The sequence below is a fragment of the Balaenoptera physalus genome (genome assembly GCF_965194825.1).
Source record: "Balaenoptera physalus genome assembly, chromosome: 6".
Classification (NCBI taxonomy): Eukaryota; Metazoa; Chordata; class Mammalia; order Artiodactyla; family Balaenopteridae; genus Balaenoptera; species Balaenoptera physalus.
In genome coordinates, this window is record NC_138885.1 from 94,798,707 (window position 1) to 94,816,510 (window position 17,804).

A 17,804-nucleotide genomic window follows, 5' to 3' on the forward strand; every position below is an offset into this window, starting at 1 on the left:
TTTGGGGCTATACTGAAATTAGGCTTAATCCCCAAGAGAGCTACTAGTACCACTAGTAGCTAATAAAAGACATTCATTATTTTTAAAAAATAAGTAGAAATTTTATTTTGGCTAATAGTTCACTTTTGCTGTTATTAAGTTATTTGAATATGACTAATTATAATTTTCTCACCATTTTAGATGGTTATTTCATTTCTACCTTTATATCAACATAATTCCCAAATAAAGTAGTATGCCTTCATGATTAATTCTATCATATGACAGAAGTTGCATTATATAACTAAGAAGAACAGAAATAAGGGCTTGTATATTCAGAGTCTGAAAGAACTCAGTCAATCAGTTCAAATCAGACAGTAAGCCCCATATGCATTCAACACAGTTTTGTATTTGTCTTTTTGTTTGTGTGTATGTGAGGTGAGAGGGAGGAAAACCGGAGACCTAGCAGGACTCAGAATCCGGCTCAAATCATTTATTTAAAGGACTGATGGCAGAGTTGTGAACAGGAGTGAGGCAACCTGCAAGGTGGATGCAGCCAGAGACTAGCAACAGCAGAATTTCATTAATGCCTCTAGGAAGAAGGGCAAGGGGAGGAAATGCTGGCAGAGCCCTGTAAGATCTGGAGCTCTGGATGAGAAGCCGACACCTGGAGCCATTGCATGGAAGGATGAAGCCCCTGGCCAAACAATGAAGAAGAGCAGGGAGGAGAGAGGAGGGAAGAAATAACTGGACCTCTCTCTTCCCCCATTCCACTGACCAAACCCAACCTAATGCCAGCTGTCAAGGAAGCCTGGATGAGGGAGGCACCAGGGCCAGGCTCTCTGGCTCAGAGCAGGAAAAGGATAGGCAGAGGCACAAATGAACAATAAGCAACAGAGACGTTAAAGGGGGACTCTAAGGAGACCTTACTGAAGGCAGTATTTGAGGTCTCCTAATATTGTGAAAAGGAGCACAGTGGAAGGAGCTGAGAATGGCTGGACAAGAAAATGGAGATGAATGGAGAGAATGAAGGAAAAAGTAATCAAATATATAGCTCTCTGGGTCTGACTAGAATGTGGGTGATGCTCTCCCTTTTAGATTATTATTTGAAAAGCTGCCTTAAATGATGTTAAAAATAAATAAATCTGCCAAACAACTGTATAGAATATTCCTGGTGCATTCATTTTGAAACGGGAGATGATGCTGAGAGATTGTGAACTTCCATCTTTGGTAGTTTTTTCTTTTATGAGAGCTTTGGGCATTTAAAAAAAAAAATCCCCTATAAAACCTGCCATTCCAAGTTCTTTTGGTATTCAACTTGCTCTCGATAGAGTGAATACAACTCGAGTGCTGAGTGACTTGTTACCAAGGGTATCTTGGCTGCTTGCCTTTTTACCATAGCTTATTTACTACTAACAAATATCATCTTGCGATGCTAAAGAGTGCCTTTCACCCACTGGATCCCACAGTGCTTTATGAACTATGAATGCAGGAGTAGCTAAAATAGAGCTCTCTCTGGGGTGGAATAAGACAGCTGTTAGCCTTGCAGAAATGTTGCACAACAGCCTCAGTGCAAACCAGGGAAGGGTTCTCAATCTAATTGAAACTTCAAGAAGAACTTTAGCTGATGGACTAATTGCTGAGGCTGGCATTTATTCAAAAAACCAGGGCTTATTCTTCTCTGGTAGTGAGCAAGATTCTTCACTTAGTTCCATTTAATAGATCCTGTTGCTTCCATTTAAGAGATGAGGAAACTGAAGTTCAGGGCCACAAACTGTGCCCAAGAGAATTGGGTTGTGATGCATGCCTTTTGAGTTTCCGGTTGCTATTTATCTTTTGAGTCACATGGCAAACAAGAGCAGGGAAACAATGACTTGGTACCAGCGTGAGAGAAACAGTACGCCCAAGGTGTGCATGTTTTTGCAGAAATTGGGCTGCTCTGGGAAGGTCACCATGTGATCCTGGCTCAACTTGACCCTACATAGTTTATGAACTCAGACAAGGTCCAAGAGCCAGAGGTGGTATGAATGCAAAACACTCTTCTGCCTTCAAGAAACAGCAGATTGTGAGTCAATGAAACTTTAAACTGATTAGTTTGCAGTGGGCTCCTCTTGCCTCACACTCCTTTCATGCTGGAATGTCACATTAATTGGTTCTTAATTGAACAATGTGCTTCCAATTTTCAAAACCCAGCAGAGTATGAAACAGGAAGTCAGACTCTTTCTCTTTGGAATAGAAAGTCATATGGGTAAAGATACAGTTCATAAGGATTAAACTGTCACAGAGGTTGGAAGGTTGTTGATTTTCACATGGAAAGCGTTTTATGCTACTTGTCTGCAGGAGACCATCATCTTGTACTCGAGCTATGAGATGATGCCAAAAACTTTCTCAGCTACTTGATTTCTGGAAAACCAAGATCTCTAAACGTAGCTGTGTGTTGTATATGGTTAATTATCCATTTCCTCTGTAAATAAATAAGTTGCTCTTAATTTGTGTATGTAAAATAAGCCATCATTGGATGGTAGCTAGTTAAGTCCTAGACGTGAGAGTTTCTTATCTACAGTGAAATTTGGGCCAAAAGGTCTACTTTCCACCTATTTAAATTAAAAACCTGTTTGTTCATGTTCTCTCTTTGGAAATCTTTCATGTACAGGCAAGTTTATTTTTCTCTTCTGAAGAAATATTATTTTTAAATAGGATCTGTGTTCTGAATTCACATGGTGTGAAAAGTCAGAGACAGAAGGAAAGTTGGCTTCTTGCAACAAATAAACCTTTGAAAAAAACTTGTCAAGTTGCTGTGCTATTTTTTTCCCCCAATATGGCTGTGCCTGGGGAGAGAAAATGAAGCAGAGTTCCTTAGCTCAGGATACTTAAGAATTAGATATTTGTTTGTTTTCAGTCACATCTGTATCACACTTACTCATCTTACAAGTGAGAGAAGGGTTTTTCTAATTGCATGCTCAAACACGGATCATTCATCGAAGTTGGGGTATTTCTGCCTCTTGCATCAGAAGTAGAAATTACATTCTTTCTCCACCTTGCATCATAAAATATGGTCTTATATTGGGCTTCCCTCGTGGCGCAGTAGTTAGGAATCCATTTGCCAATGCAGGGGACAAGGGTTCGAGCCCTGGTCCGGGAAGATCCCACATGCCACGGAGCAACTAAGCCCGTGTGCCACAACTACTGAGCCTGCGCTCTGGAGCCCGTGAGCCACAACTACTGAGCCCACGTGCCACAACTACTGAAGCTCATGTGCCTAGAGCACATGCTCTGCAACAAGAGAAGCCACTGCAATAAGAAGACCATGCACTGCAACGAAGAGTAGCCCCCGCTCGCCACAACTAGAGAAAGACTGCACAGCTACGAAGACCCAGCACAGACAAAAATAAATAAAATAAATAAATTTATTTTAAAAAATAAAAAGTAAAAAATAAAATATGGTCTTATATATTATAACAATTAGTTAGCAGTTGATAGAGACTTTGCTTCTTTCACGGATGCACTGGTCCCGTGGTTATAATAAAGGTAGATAGAAAAGGGAAGAAATAGCCCATGAGACAATGCCATTTTAACCACAATCTCTCTGATTTTATTGTGTGTGTTATGATGACATGTTGGATTAGGGTGCAGTTAGATTATGATTTTAAAAAGAAAAAAAACACTGTAATCACCAACAAATCAAATACTACTTGATTTGTTGCTATTGCCTCTCATTAATGAAGAATCCTTGTAGACTTGCATCCTTTAAAAACAGAGTCTGGAATAAAGGTTAACCAAAGAAACACACCATGATCTCAGTGAGTTATTGCTGAGCATCTCCAGCTGTGGAAGGCCTCTGACTCTCCATCCTTGTGGCAATTTACTATGCTGATACCCTGATCACACATCTTCAAGTTAATTAGTCTCATTCGCTCAACACCCATTCCTGCTACTCTAACAAGACTTCCTTAAACTTCCCTGGGACCAAATCTGGCATCAGAGAAGCAAGCATGGCAGCAATGCTGCCACAAGAGATAAATGTTTCCCTGGGTACAAACTCAATAATAAGTGCAACATGTGACAAAGAAGAATGCTTTGGTAGCCCTGCTCAATCTCTCTAAGAAATTGACACTGTAGACTACAGGAGCAAAGCCCAGGTGATGACAGCTACAAAAAGCTTTTGTAAGCAAAGTAATCAGGCCCATGTCAGCCGATCTCCTCTCATGATCTCTTGCCTGAACAATTGGTAAAATGTGATCAATGAGATATTTTTCAACCTCTATAGCAAATCATCAGTCAGTGTAAGGTGATGCTCAAGAGCGATGACCTAACAACAACAAAGTAGGAAAAGGGCCCCTAGGTTGAGGAGAGAGTTGCAAATGGTAGATTACAACTTTCAGAACTCTTTTGTCACCAATTGCTCACCCAGCAGAATTCAGTCACTATTTTATGCAAGCAGCTATGCTCAGCTGATTTCTACGCTATGTAGGTGTTTATGGCACCTGTATCTCTGCTGCTTCTGGGTATGGGGAGAGTCCAAAGATTCCTCCTTGGGTGACTTCTCCTCCTCAACCCCCTCCAATTGCTCCACTTGTAAAATAGAGGTAAATGGTTACAGGTAGAAGTCATTGTTGTTCAAGCCAATGATCCTCTCAATCCATCCATTAATTTAGAAATCTTTCACTTTCAATATATACAATGACAAGGTTCTGTGTCAGCTTTTGTGAGAGACTGTCACTGTGAGTGTCCCTGATGAACACGTGGAGTTTGCTACTAGACGGGGGGATCACACACATGTCACTGCTTTAGAGGATGATGAGTTCCATAATATCAGTATAAAGTGTGGAGGTGATTCAAGTAGGTGTGAAGCACTTGTGGCAGAAATTAAAAGGAATTAAGAGGAAGGGCTCCTTGGAGGCGGTGGCATTTGAGCTAGGTCTCAAAGATGTGTAGAGTTTTAATCTGTAGAGATGTAAAGTAAACAATGCAAATGAAAAATATCGTGGCAGAGAGGCTTCTTGCTAAGATGTTTGAGCCTGAGGGAGAGTGGTCTGGGCATGCGCTGGAAGGTTATTAACAATGGATTTCTTGCTTTAACATTTACAAAGTGCTTATACAATAGTCCCCCGTTATTCCTGGGGGGTGTTTTTCAAGACCCCCTGCCCCAGTGGATGCCTGATACCATAGATACTATCAAACCCTGTATAACTATGTTTTTTCCTAACATACATACCTTTGGTAAAGTTTAATTTATGAACTAGGTACAGTAAGAAATTAACAACAGTAACTAATAATAAAATAGAATTATTGTAACGACATACTGTAGTAAAAGTTGTGTGAATGTGGTCTCTCTCTCACACACAGAAAATATCTTATTGTACAAATTTAATGCTTTTTCCGTCTTAACTAAGCACTTATCCCGCATTGCGGCCATAACTTTTGCAGTGTGAGGTGCAACCGCAAAACTGGCACAAACTTCTTTTTCCTTTTTCACGACTTCACGGATAGAAGATTCTTTCTTACTGTAGCTCTTAGCAACCTCAGCATACAATCTTTTTTCTTTGCTTATTGGATCGAGAATTTCCACCTTTTCACTTAAAGGAAGCACTTAATGGCTTCTCTTTGGCAATAACTGATTTGCCAGCGTCACTGCTCTTGAGCTTTGGGGTCATTACTAAATAAAATAAGGGTTCTTTGCACACAAGCACTGCGATACTATGACAGTAGCCAAATCAGCTAGTTAGTGACCAGCGGGCGGGATGCTCTGGACAAAGGGATGGTTCCCATCCCCGGCTGGATGGAGCGGGACGGTGGGAGACTTCCTCAGGCTACTCAGAGCAGTGTGAAATTTAAACTTGAGTGGTTTATTACTGGAATTTTTAATTTAATATTTTCAGACTGCGGTTGCCTGTGGGTAAATGAAATTGTGGAAAGCAAAACCACAGATGTGGGGGTGGGGAACTGCTATATCCACTCAATTCTAAGATTGGGGCTATGTGGTGTAGAGGTAGAGATGGAGATTCAAAGCCACAGCGCCTGGGTTCATAGTCCAGCTCTGCCGCTATCAGCCATATGACCTTGGCTGAATTATTTCTGTTCCCTCAGCTGTACAATGGGGATAACTATAGTACCTACCCCATAGGTTGATACAGGGATTAAATGAATCACTTCACTAGAAATACCTAGAACAGGGCCTAGAACACAGTAAATGTTCAATAAATATTAATTTTCTATTCTAATTCTCAAACAACTCTGTGAGGGTAAGTGCTACATGGCAGATGAGGAAACTGTATTGTTCAGAAACCACCCAAAGGCCTGGCAGAGTTGATGGTCACATCACGTCCTCTGTGTCTCAAACATGTCTCAATACACCCCAGCAAGCCCCAAGTGAGAGAACTCTTTTTTCTTCTTTATTAAAGTATAGCTGATTTACAATGTTGCGATAATTTCTGCTGTACAGCAAAGTGATTCAGTTATACATATATACACACTCTTTTTCATATTCGTTTCCATTATGGTTTATCACAGGATATTGAATATAGTTCCCTGTGTTTTACAGGACGACCTTGTCGTTTATCCATCCTCTATGTAATAGTTTGCATCTGCTAATCCCACACTCCCAACCTCTTAAACACACTGTACAACAACTCCACAATTCACACTCCGTGCAGTTGTCCTCAGCCAGGAGTGGTTTTGCACAGACACTCCCCAGGGGACATTTGGCAATATCTGGAGATACTTTCGGTTGTCACAATTGGGGGGTTGCTAGTGGCATCTAGGGGGGTAGGGGCCAACAGAATGCAGCTAAATGTCTTATCGTGCACAGGATAGTCCCACGACAAAACATTTTCCAGCCCCAAATTTCAATAGTGCCCATGTTGAGGAACCCTGACCTAGAGCTATCTCTCGGAGGCAGGTTCATATTTAAATGTTTCAACAAGACTCCCTCTTACATACAATATACTTTGCTGAAAACCATCAAAGCAAAGGGCAAGTTGCGGAGCCAGTGAAAAATCTGAGCCAGTGAAAAATCTAAGTGTTGATGGAATTGTTAGGGGTGTTCTTCTTGGATAGAATGCCAACGTTCATGCGGGAAGAAACGCATACCTAGCAGTATGGGGGAAAAAGAGTGAATCACTTGAAACCATGATCTACTAAAACAAATCCTAAAAAGCAGTTCAGCTGCTATAAGAGGCAAACAGTCCATGCCTTCTGCCTGCTGCCCGCAGTGTTTGAAGTCTCCAGCTTCACACACACACATACCCACAAAAATGTTATTTATTTCCATCCGCAGCTCAAGGCTACCTCAACTGTCAAAAGTTCTAGAGAAAAATTTGTCTCCTTCTTCACATAGTTAATCGTCATTCAACCTCAATTTACTCATTCAATGAGTAAATATCACTCATTCCATTGATTGTGCTGTGATTATACTTTCTCTTTAAAAGGCCATTAAATCAGGTGTAAAAGACCCACTAATTTTCTACTATAAATAGGCTTAGAAGCACTAAATACTTCATTGTTTGAATTAGTCACTGTAGATTACGCAGATGAAATTCTCTGTGAAGCCATGGTTTTATGCCCTGTGTCAGCCACTCTCATCTTCCCCCAGTCCTGGAAACAATAACTCAGTTTCCAAACACATTAAATGCATTGTAAATAGTACATGCCTCCACAACGCCACCTCGATGGACTGATCGACCTTGTTGCAGTGCCATAAATTTGAAGACATCTAATAAAAGCTGACACACGCAGCCGGACATTTTTGTTCTAAGACATACCAGGCAGTTCAGCAAAGCAGCTCACCTTGCTCATTCTTGCTCTGCCATCGCTCCCATCTTTGCTTCTGGAGACACACCATTACTGTACCTGAATAACAAGAAGAGTTATAAAAATCACATTTGTGTAACACTTTCCAACATACAAAGCACATTTGTGAACATCTTCTTATTTGATCTTCATGACAATATTTTGAGCTTGGAGTGGCAGCTCATAAAATGATCCCCACTTTGTAGATAATCGAGCACATGCTACTACCGACTCAAGTTATATAAAAACATCTTCCAGGGCCTCAGGGCAGGTAAGACAAGCGAGACCCACAGGAGATGTTCTCATGGTGCTGGGTCTTAGCTTGGGTTCCTCCAGAAGCAGAACCTAAGACATGGATTTGAGTTTAATTGGTTTGGGTGATGGTCCTAGGAAGTGGCAGGAAGGGAGTGGGCAAATAAGACAGGCAGGCAGACAGTAAAGGGTGCTTTATGAGCACATTACCAGTGTGGCTGCTCGGGTTCAGTGCTGCCGGGGGGCTCCGTGCATAGCGTGGGGTGATCCTCCCTGAAGGTGGGGAAGCTGGTGCTTGATGCTCTACCTCCCACCCATTATCACCTGGAGGCTGTTCTTTGGAGGGCATATGGGATTAACTCTCTGGCATTCTGTCCAGGCTGAGAAAATCCCCCCCCAGGGATTTAGGTGCTGGCTAGAGGTCATCAAACGAGCCAATGGAAGGCCGCGTGCACAAGGCGGAGTGCTTCTCTCCTCAAAACCACCAGTGTCAACTATGGTACCACAGTGCCAAACCTACTCAGTGAAAATGTGGAGATGGACCTTAGCTCTCTTTTCTGTGCCATTGTGTCCCCGTCATCCGTGTGATTTGCATCTTTTAATTGTAATAGACTCTCTCCCCTGACTTCTGAGGCTCAGTACCTTCAGACATATTTCTCCCCCACTTACTGATGGGACATCTTCTCCCCTCTTAAAGCTTCTTCTCAGATTATGGATTTACTCCAAGGCATGTCTGATTGATAACTTTAAAAATCTCCCTTCTTAGATAGCAAAGCAGATGAAATTCTTAAACAACAGTAGTCCCCAAAGATAGATCTAGGCCTATATATTGTTTGGTTTGACCTACTCGTGGCTTTAAAATTTTTAATTAGGGGCCACATTTGTTTTTAATTGAAAGACTTCACTTAAAAAGTGGAATTCTCGGGGGGGAGGAGAGAAGATGGCGGAAGAGTAAGACGCGGAGATCACCTTCCTTCCCACAGATACAGTAGAAATACATCTACACGTGGAACTGCTCCTACAGAACACCCACTGAACATTGGCAGAAAATGTCAGACCTCCCAAAAGGCAAGAAACTCCCCCCGTACTTGGGTAGGGCAAAAGAAAAAAGAAATAACAGAGACAAAAAATAGGGACGGCACCTGTACCAGTGGGAGGGAGCTGTGAAGGAGGAAAGGTTTCCACGCACTAGGAGCCCCTTCGCGGGCGGAGATGGCGGGTGGCGGAGGGGGAAGCTACGGGGCCACGGAGGAGAGCGCAGCCACAGGGGTGCGGAGGGCAAAGCGAGAGGTTCCCGCACGGAGGCTCGGCGCCGAGCAGCACTCACCAGCCCGAGAGGCTTGTCTGCTCACCCGCCGGGGCGGGCGGGGCTGGGAGCTGAGGCTCAGCTTCGGTTGGATCGCAGGGAGAGGACTGGGGCTGGCGGCGTGAACACAGCCTGAAGGAGGTAGTGCGCCACAGCTAGCCAGGAGGGAGTCCGGGAAAAAGTCTGCAGCTGCCGAAGAGGCAAGAGACTTTTTCTTGCCTCTTTGTGTCGCGGCGCGCAAGGAGAGGGGATTCAGAGCGCTGCCTAAACGAGCTCCAGAGACCAGCGCAAGCCGTGGCTATCAGCGCAGACCCCAGAGACGGGCATGAGACGCTGGGGCTGCTGCTGCCGCCTCCAAAAATCCTGTGTGTGAGCACAGGTCACTCTCCACACTGCCCCTCCCAGGAGCCTGTGCAGCCCGCCACTGCCAGGGTCCCGTGATGCGGGGACAAGTTCCCCGGGAGAATGCACTGCGCGCCTCAGGCTGGTGCAACGTCACGCCGGCCTCGGCCGCCGCAGGCTCGCCCCGCCTCCTCTGTACACCTCCCTCCCCGCGGCCTGAGTGAGCCAGAGCCCCCGAAGCAGCTGCTCCTTTAACCCCGTCCTGTCTGGGCGGGGAACAGACGCCCTCAGGCGACCTACACGCAGAGGCGGGTCCAAATCCAAAGCTGAACCCCAGGAGCTGTGCGAACAGAGAAGAGAAGGGGAAATCTCTCCCAGCAGCCTCAGAAGCGGCGGATTAAAACGCCACAAACAACTTGATGTGATGCATCTGTTGAATACCTGAATAGACAACGAATCATCCCAAATTCAGGAGGTGGACTTTGGGAGCAGGATATATTAATTTTTCCCCTTTTCCTTTTTTTTGTGAGTGTATATGTATATGCTTCTGGGTGAGATTTTGTCTGTATAGCTTTGCTTTATAATAGCTTTATTTTACTTCACTATATTATAGCCTCTTTCTTTCTTTCTTTCTATTTTTTCTCCCTTTTACTCTGAGCCGTGTGGACGAAAGGCTCTTGGTGCTCCAGCCAGGCATCAGGGCCGTACCCCTGAGGTGGGAGAGCCAACTTCAGGACACTGGTCCACAAGAGACCTCCCAACTCCACGTAATACCAAACGGCAAAAATCTCTCAGAGATCTCCATCTCAACATCAAGACCCAGCTTCACTCAACGACCAGCAAGCTACAGTGCTGGACACCCTATGCCAAACAACTAGCAAGACAGGAACACAGCCCCATCCATTAGCAGAGAGGCTGCCTAAAATCATAATAAGGCCACAGACACCCCAAAATACACCACCAGATGTGGACGTGCCCACCAGAAAGACAAGATCCAGCCTCATCCACCAGAACTCAGGCACTAGTTCCCTCCACCAGGAAGCCTACACAACCCACTGAACCAACCTTAGCCACTGGGGACAGATACCAAAAACAACGGGAACTACGAACCTGCAGCCTGTGAAAAGGAGACCCCAAACACAGTAAGATAAGCAAAATGAGACGACAGAAAAACACACAGCAGATGAAGGAGCAGGGTCAAGACACACCAGACTTAACAAATGAAGAGGAAATAGGTAGTCTACCTGAAAAAGAATTCAGAATAATGATAGTAAGGATGATCCAAAATCTGGGAAATAGAATAGACAAAATGCAAGAAACATTTAACAAGGACGTGGAAGAACTAAAGAGGAACCAAGCAACGATGAAAAACACAATAAATGAAATTAAAAATACTCTAGATGGGATCAATAGCAGAATAACTGAGGCAGAAGAAAGGATAAGTGCCCTGGAAGATAAAATGGTGGAAATAACTACTGCAGAGCAGGATAAAGAAAAAAGACTGAGAAGAACTGAGGACAGTCTCAGAGACCTCTGGGACAATATTAAACGCACCAACATTCGAATTATAGGGGTCCCAGAAGAAGAAGAGGAAAAGAAAGGGACTGAGAAAATATTTGAAGAGATTATAGTTGAAAACTTCCTTAATATGGGAAAGGAGATAGTTAATCAAGTCCTGGAAGCACAGAGAGTCCCACACAGGATAAACCCAAGGAGAAACATGCCAAGACACATATTAATCAAACTGTCAAAAATTAAATATAAGGAAAACATTTTAAAAGCAACAAGGGAAAAACAACAAATAACACACAAGGGAATCCCCATAAGGTTAACAGCTGATCTTTCAGCAGAAACTCTGCAAGCCAGAAGGGAGTGGCAGGATATACTTAAAGTCATGAAGGAGAAAAACCTACAACCAAGATTACTCTACCCAGCAAGGATCTCATTCAGATGTGATGGAGAAATTAAAACCTTTACAGACAAGCAAAAGCTGAGAGAATTCAGCACCACCAAACCAGCTTTACAACAAATGCTAAAGGAACTTCTCTAGGCAAGAAACCCAAGAGAAGGAAAACACCTACAATAACAAACCCAAAACATTTAAGAAAATGGGAATAGGAACATACATATCGATAATTACCTTGAATGTAAATGGATTAAATGCTCCCACCAAAAGACACAGGCTGGCTGAATGGATACAAAAACAAGACCCATATATATGCTGTCTACAAGAGACCCACTTCAGACCTAGAGACACATACAGACTGAAAGTGAGGGGATGGAAAAAGATATTCCATGCAAATGGAAATCAAAAGAAAGCTGGAGTAGCAATTCTCATATCAGACAAAATAGACTTTAAAATAAAGACTATTACAAGAGACAAAGAAGGACACTATATAATGATCAAGGGATCGATCCAAGAGGAAGGTATAACAATTGTAAATATTTATGCACCCAACATAGGAGCACCTCAATACATAAGGCAAATACTAACAGCCATAAAAGGGGAAATCGACAGCAACACAATCATAGTAGGGGACTTTAACACCCCACTTTCACCAATGGACTGATCATCCAAAATGAAAATAAATAAGGAAACACAAGCTTTAAATGATACATTAAACAAGATGGACTTAATTCATATCTATAGGACATTCCACCCAAAAACAACAGAATACACATTTTTCTCAAGTGCTCATGGAACATTCTCCAGGATAGATCACAAATCAAGCCTTGGTAAATTTAAGAAAATTGAAATCGTATCAAGTATCTTTTCCGACCACAACGCTATGAGACTAGATATCAGTTACAGGAAAAGATCTGTAAAAAATACAAACACATGGAGGCTACACAATACACTACTTAATAACGAAGTGATCACTGAAGAAATCAAAGGGGAAATCAAAAAATACCTAGAAACAAATGACAATGGAGATACGACGACCCAAAACCTATGGGACGCAGCAAAAGCAGTGCTAAGAGGGAAGTTTATAGCAATACAAGCCTACCTCAAGAAACAGGAAACATCTCGAATAAACAACCTAACCTTGCACCTAAAGCAATTAGAGAAAGAAGAACAAAAAAACCCCAAAGCCAGCAGAAGGAAAGAAATCATAAAGATTAGGTCAGAAATAAATGAAAAAGAAATGAAGGAAACAATAGCAAAAATCAATAAAACTAAAAGCTGGTTCTTTGAGAAGATAAACAAAATTGATAAACCATTAGCCAGACTCATCAAGAGAAAAAGGGAGAAGACTCAAATCAATAGAATTAGAAATGAAAAAGGAGAAGTAACCACTGACACTGCAGAAATACAAAAGATCATGAGAGATTACTACAAGCAACTCTATGCCAATAAAATGGACAACCTGGAAGAAATGGACAGATTCTTAGAAATGCACAAACTGCCGAGACTGAACCAGGAAGAAATAAAAAATATGAACAGACCAATCACAAGCACTGAAATTGAAACTGTGAGTAAAACCTTCCAACAAACAAAAGCTCAGGACCAGATGGCTTCACAGGCGAATTCTATCAAACATTTAGAGAAGAGCTAACACCTATCCTTCTCAAACTCTTCCAAAATATTGCAGAGGGAGGAACACTCCCAAACTCATTCTACGAGGTCACCATCACCCTGATACCAAAACCAGACAAAGATGTCACAAAGAAAGAAAACTACAGGCCAATATCACTGATGAACATAGATGCAAAAATCCTCAACAAAATACTAGCAAACAGAATCCAACAGCACATTAAAAGGATCATACACCATGATCAAGTGGGGTTTATCCCAGGAATGCAAGGATTCTTCAACATACGCAAATCAATCAATGTGATACACCATATTAACAAACTGAAGGAGAAAAACCATATGATCATCTCAATAGATGCAGAGAAAGCTTTCGACAAAATTCAACACCCATTTATGATAAAAGCCCTGCAGAAAGTAGGCATAGAGGGAACTTTCCTCAACATAATAAAGGCCATATATGACAAACCCACAGCCAACATTGTCCTCAATGGTGAAAAACTGAAACCATTTCCACTAAGATCAGGAACAAGACAAGGTTGCCCACTCTCACCACTATTATTCAACATAGTTTTGGAAGTGTTAGCCACAGCAATCAGAGAAGACAAAGAAATAAAAGGAATCCAAATCGGAAAAGAAGAAGTAAAGCTGTCACTATTTGCAGATGACATGATACTATATATAGAGAATCCTAAAGATGCTACCAGAAAACTCCTAGAGCTAATCAATGAATTTGGTAAAGTAGCAGGATACAAAATTAATGCACAGAAATCTCTTGCATTTCTATACACTAATGACGAAAAATCTGAAAGTGAAATTAAGAAAACACTCCCATTTACCATTGCAACAAAAAGAATAAAATATCTAGGAATAAACCTACCTAAGGAGACAAAAGACCTGTATGCAGAAAATTATAAGACACTGATGAAAGAAATTAAAGATGATACAAATAGATGGAGAGATATACCATGTTCCTGGATTGGAAGAATCAACATTGTGAAAATGACTCTACTACCCAAAGCAATCTACAGATTCAATGCAATCCCTATCAAACTACCACTGGCATTTTTCACAGAACTAGAACAAAAAATTTCACAATTTGTATGGAGACACAAAAGACCCCAAATAGCCAAAGCAATCTTGAGAACGAAAAATGGAGCTGGGGGAATCAGGCTCCCTGACTTCAGACTATATTACAAAGCTTCAGTAATCAAGACAGTTTGGTACTGGCACAAAAACAGAAATATAGATCAATGGAACAGGATAGAAAGCCCAGAGATAAACCCACGCACATATGGTCACCTTATCTTTGATAAAGGAGGCAAGCATATACAGTGGAGAAAAGACAGCCTCTTCAATAAGTGGTGCTGGGAAAATTGGACAGGTACATGTAAAAGTATGAAATTAGAACACTCCCTGACACCATGCACAAAAATAAACTCAAAATGGATTAAAGACCTAAGTGTAAGGGCAGACACTATCAAACTCTTAGAGGAAAACATAGGCAGAACACTCTATGACATACATCACAGCAAGATTCTTTTTGACCCAGCTCCCAGAGAAATGGAAATAAGAACACAAATAAACAAATGGGACCTAATGAAACTTAAAAGCTTTTGCACAGCAAAGGAAACCATAAACAAGACCAAAAGACAACCCTCAGAATGGGAGAAAATATTTGCAAATGAAGCAACTGACAAAGGATTAATCTCCAAGATTTACAAGCAGCTCATGCAGCTCAATAACAAAAAAACGAACAACCCAATCCAAAAATGGGCAGAAGACCTAAATAGACATTTCTCCAAAGAAGATATACAGATGGCCTACAGACACATGAAAGAATGCTCAACATCATTAATCATTAGAGAAATGCAGATCAAAACTACAATGAGATATCATCTCACACCAGTCAGAATGGCCATCATCAAAAAATCTAGAAACAATAAATGCTGGAGAGGGTGTGGAGAAAAGGGAACACTCTTGCACTGTTGGTGGGAATGTAAATTGATACAGCCACTATGGAGAACAGTATGGAGGTTCCTTAAAAAACTACAAATAGAACTACCATACGACCCAGCAATCCCACTACTGGGCATATACCCTGAGAAAACCATAGGTCAGAGTCATGTACCAAAATGTTCATTGCAGCTCTATTTACAATAGCCAGGACATGGAAGCAACCTAAATGTCCATCGACAGATGAATGGGTAAAGAAAATGTGGCACATATATACAATGGAATATTACTCAGCCATAAAAAGAAATGAAATGGAGGTATTTGTAATGAGGTGGATGGAGTTAGAGTCTGTCATACAGAGTGAAGTAAGTCAGAAAGAGAAAAACAAATACAGTATGCTAACACATATATACGGAATCTAAGGAAAAAAAAAAAAAAGGCCATGAAGAACCTAGTGGCAAGATGGGAATAAAGACACAGACCTACTAGAGAATGGACTTGAGGATATGGGGAGGGGGTGGGGTGAGATGTGACAGGGTAAGAGAGTGTCATGGACATATATACACTACCAAATGTAAAATAGATAGCTAGTGGGAAGCAGCCGCATAGCACAGGGAGATCAGCTCGGTGCTTTGTGACCATCTAGAGGGGTGGGATGGGGAGGGTGGGAGGGAGGGAGATGCAAGAGGGAAGAGAAATGGGAACATACTGTTTATGTATAACTGATTCACTTTGTTATAAAGCAGACGCTAACACACCATTGTAAGGCAATTATACTTCAATAAAGATGGTTAAAAAAAAAAAAAAGTGGAATTCTCTTCGGCTCCCCTGGTGGCGCAGTGGTTAAGGGTCCGCCTGCCAATGCGGGGACAAGGGTTCGATCCCTGGTGCAGGAAGATCCCACATGCCGCGGAGCAATTAAGCCCGGGCGCCACAACTACTGAAGCCCGTGCGCCTAGAGCCTGTGCTCCGCAACAAAGAGTAAACTACCACAATGAGAAGCCCGCGCACCGCAACGAAGGGTAGCCCCCTCTCGCTGCAACTAGAGAAAGCCCGCGTGCAGCAACAAAGACCCAGTACAGCCATAAATAAATAAGTACATTTATTAAAAAAAAAAAATTGGAATTCTCTTTTTCTCCTGAAACATCAGATGATCTGGCAACCCGACTCTTGTGAAGAATCTACTGGAGTGGGGTAGAGGCTGCCCATCTAGACTGGACTCGCCTTCTCCAGCTAGCCGCAATCCTGCCACCCCTAGCTCAGCATCTTCAGTCATTCCAGCCACCTGCCTGCTTCTCCAGGCTTTTGAATTGATGTCACCTGACCTATAGCCCATTAGAGACGCGGGAGAAGATTCTTAGAGGTTGCTGCTTTTGTTATCCTCTGTCAGCGTCCTTGAAATCACACTCTCCAGTGTGTAATGATTCTCAACCCTTACCTAACCTTCTAGCTCTGTAAGACAGTAAGGGTTTGTTGCAATTTTTGTGTGAGGAATGACACAGACCGTTATGTAAACGTACATTTAATTTTCATTAGACTTGTTCTAGGTAGTGCTTGAACTTTAAATCCTATAAAGGAGAAGTAAATTTGTGTTTGAAATAGAAATTGCCAGAAGAAAGAACAAGGAAGACATTTAGATAATTTCCTCTGGACGTGCAAAGTCAGAGCAAGATCCATCTTTGCATTATCTGTAAGTTGGGAACCACCTGTTCTTCATGACTGTCTGACGGCTGGAATGCGAGGCCCTGAGTTCAACTAATTTACACGTGTGGGAGGAACAAGCTTTGTAGCAGCAGCAGTTAGATTATTAATGGACTTCTATATTGAAGTGCTCATATGTTTGAAAGGCTAATTACAATATAATTTTAGTTTTAAAATATTGCTTTGCCAAGGGTGAGAATTGTATCATGTACCATGAAGTGGTACCTTTTTTTTTCAATCTTGGGGTAAATATTGGTTTGGTTACGGTAATCTTTAATATCTGTTTTTTTCCCTTGCCTTTGTACTTCATGCATCTAACTCTTGGAATAGAAAAAATATGTTCCATGGTTGTCAAATACCGAAAAGCTACACTGGAGTTTTTTGGACTTTTCTATTTTTTTTTTTGCATGCAAAAAAAATTTTTTAATTGAAGTATAGCTAACTTACAATGTTGTTAGTTTCAGGTGTACAGCAAAGTGATTCAGTTATACATATATACACATATTCTTTTTCAGATTCTTTTCCATTATAGGTTATTATAAGATATTGAATATAGTTCCCTGTGCTATATAGTAGTTCCTTATTGTTTACCTATTTTATATATAGGAGTGCATATATGTTAATCCCAAACTGCTTAGAGATTGAGTAAACTAAATATCATGATTTTCTTTGCTATCTGAGACCCGTGATCTTATCAACGATACAATTTCAACATTTCTGGGGGGAAGATTGAAGTAGCTGTCTAATGAGCTGATTCTGGAATTCATGCTACCATTACCTGGTTACGGATGCATAAGTAGGGCTCCAGTTGATTGTAATGGGAATCACATGATTTTTAGATTCAAAGGCTTAATTTAGGTTCTTGTGTTGGAAGCTCTATTTACTACATATTCCAAATGGAGATCAACACACATACTTTCTACCTGCATATCCTCCCATTGAAAATCATGG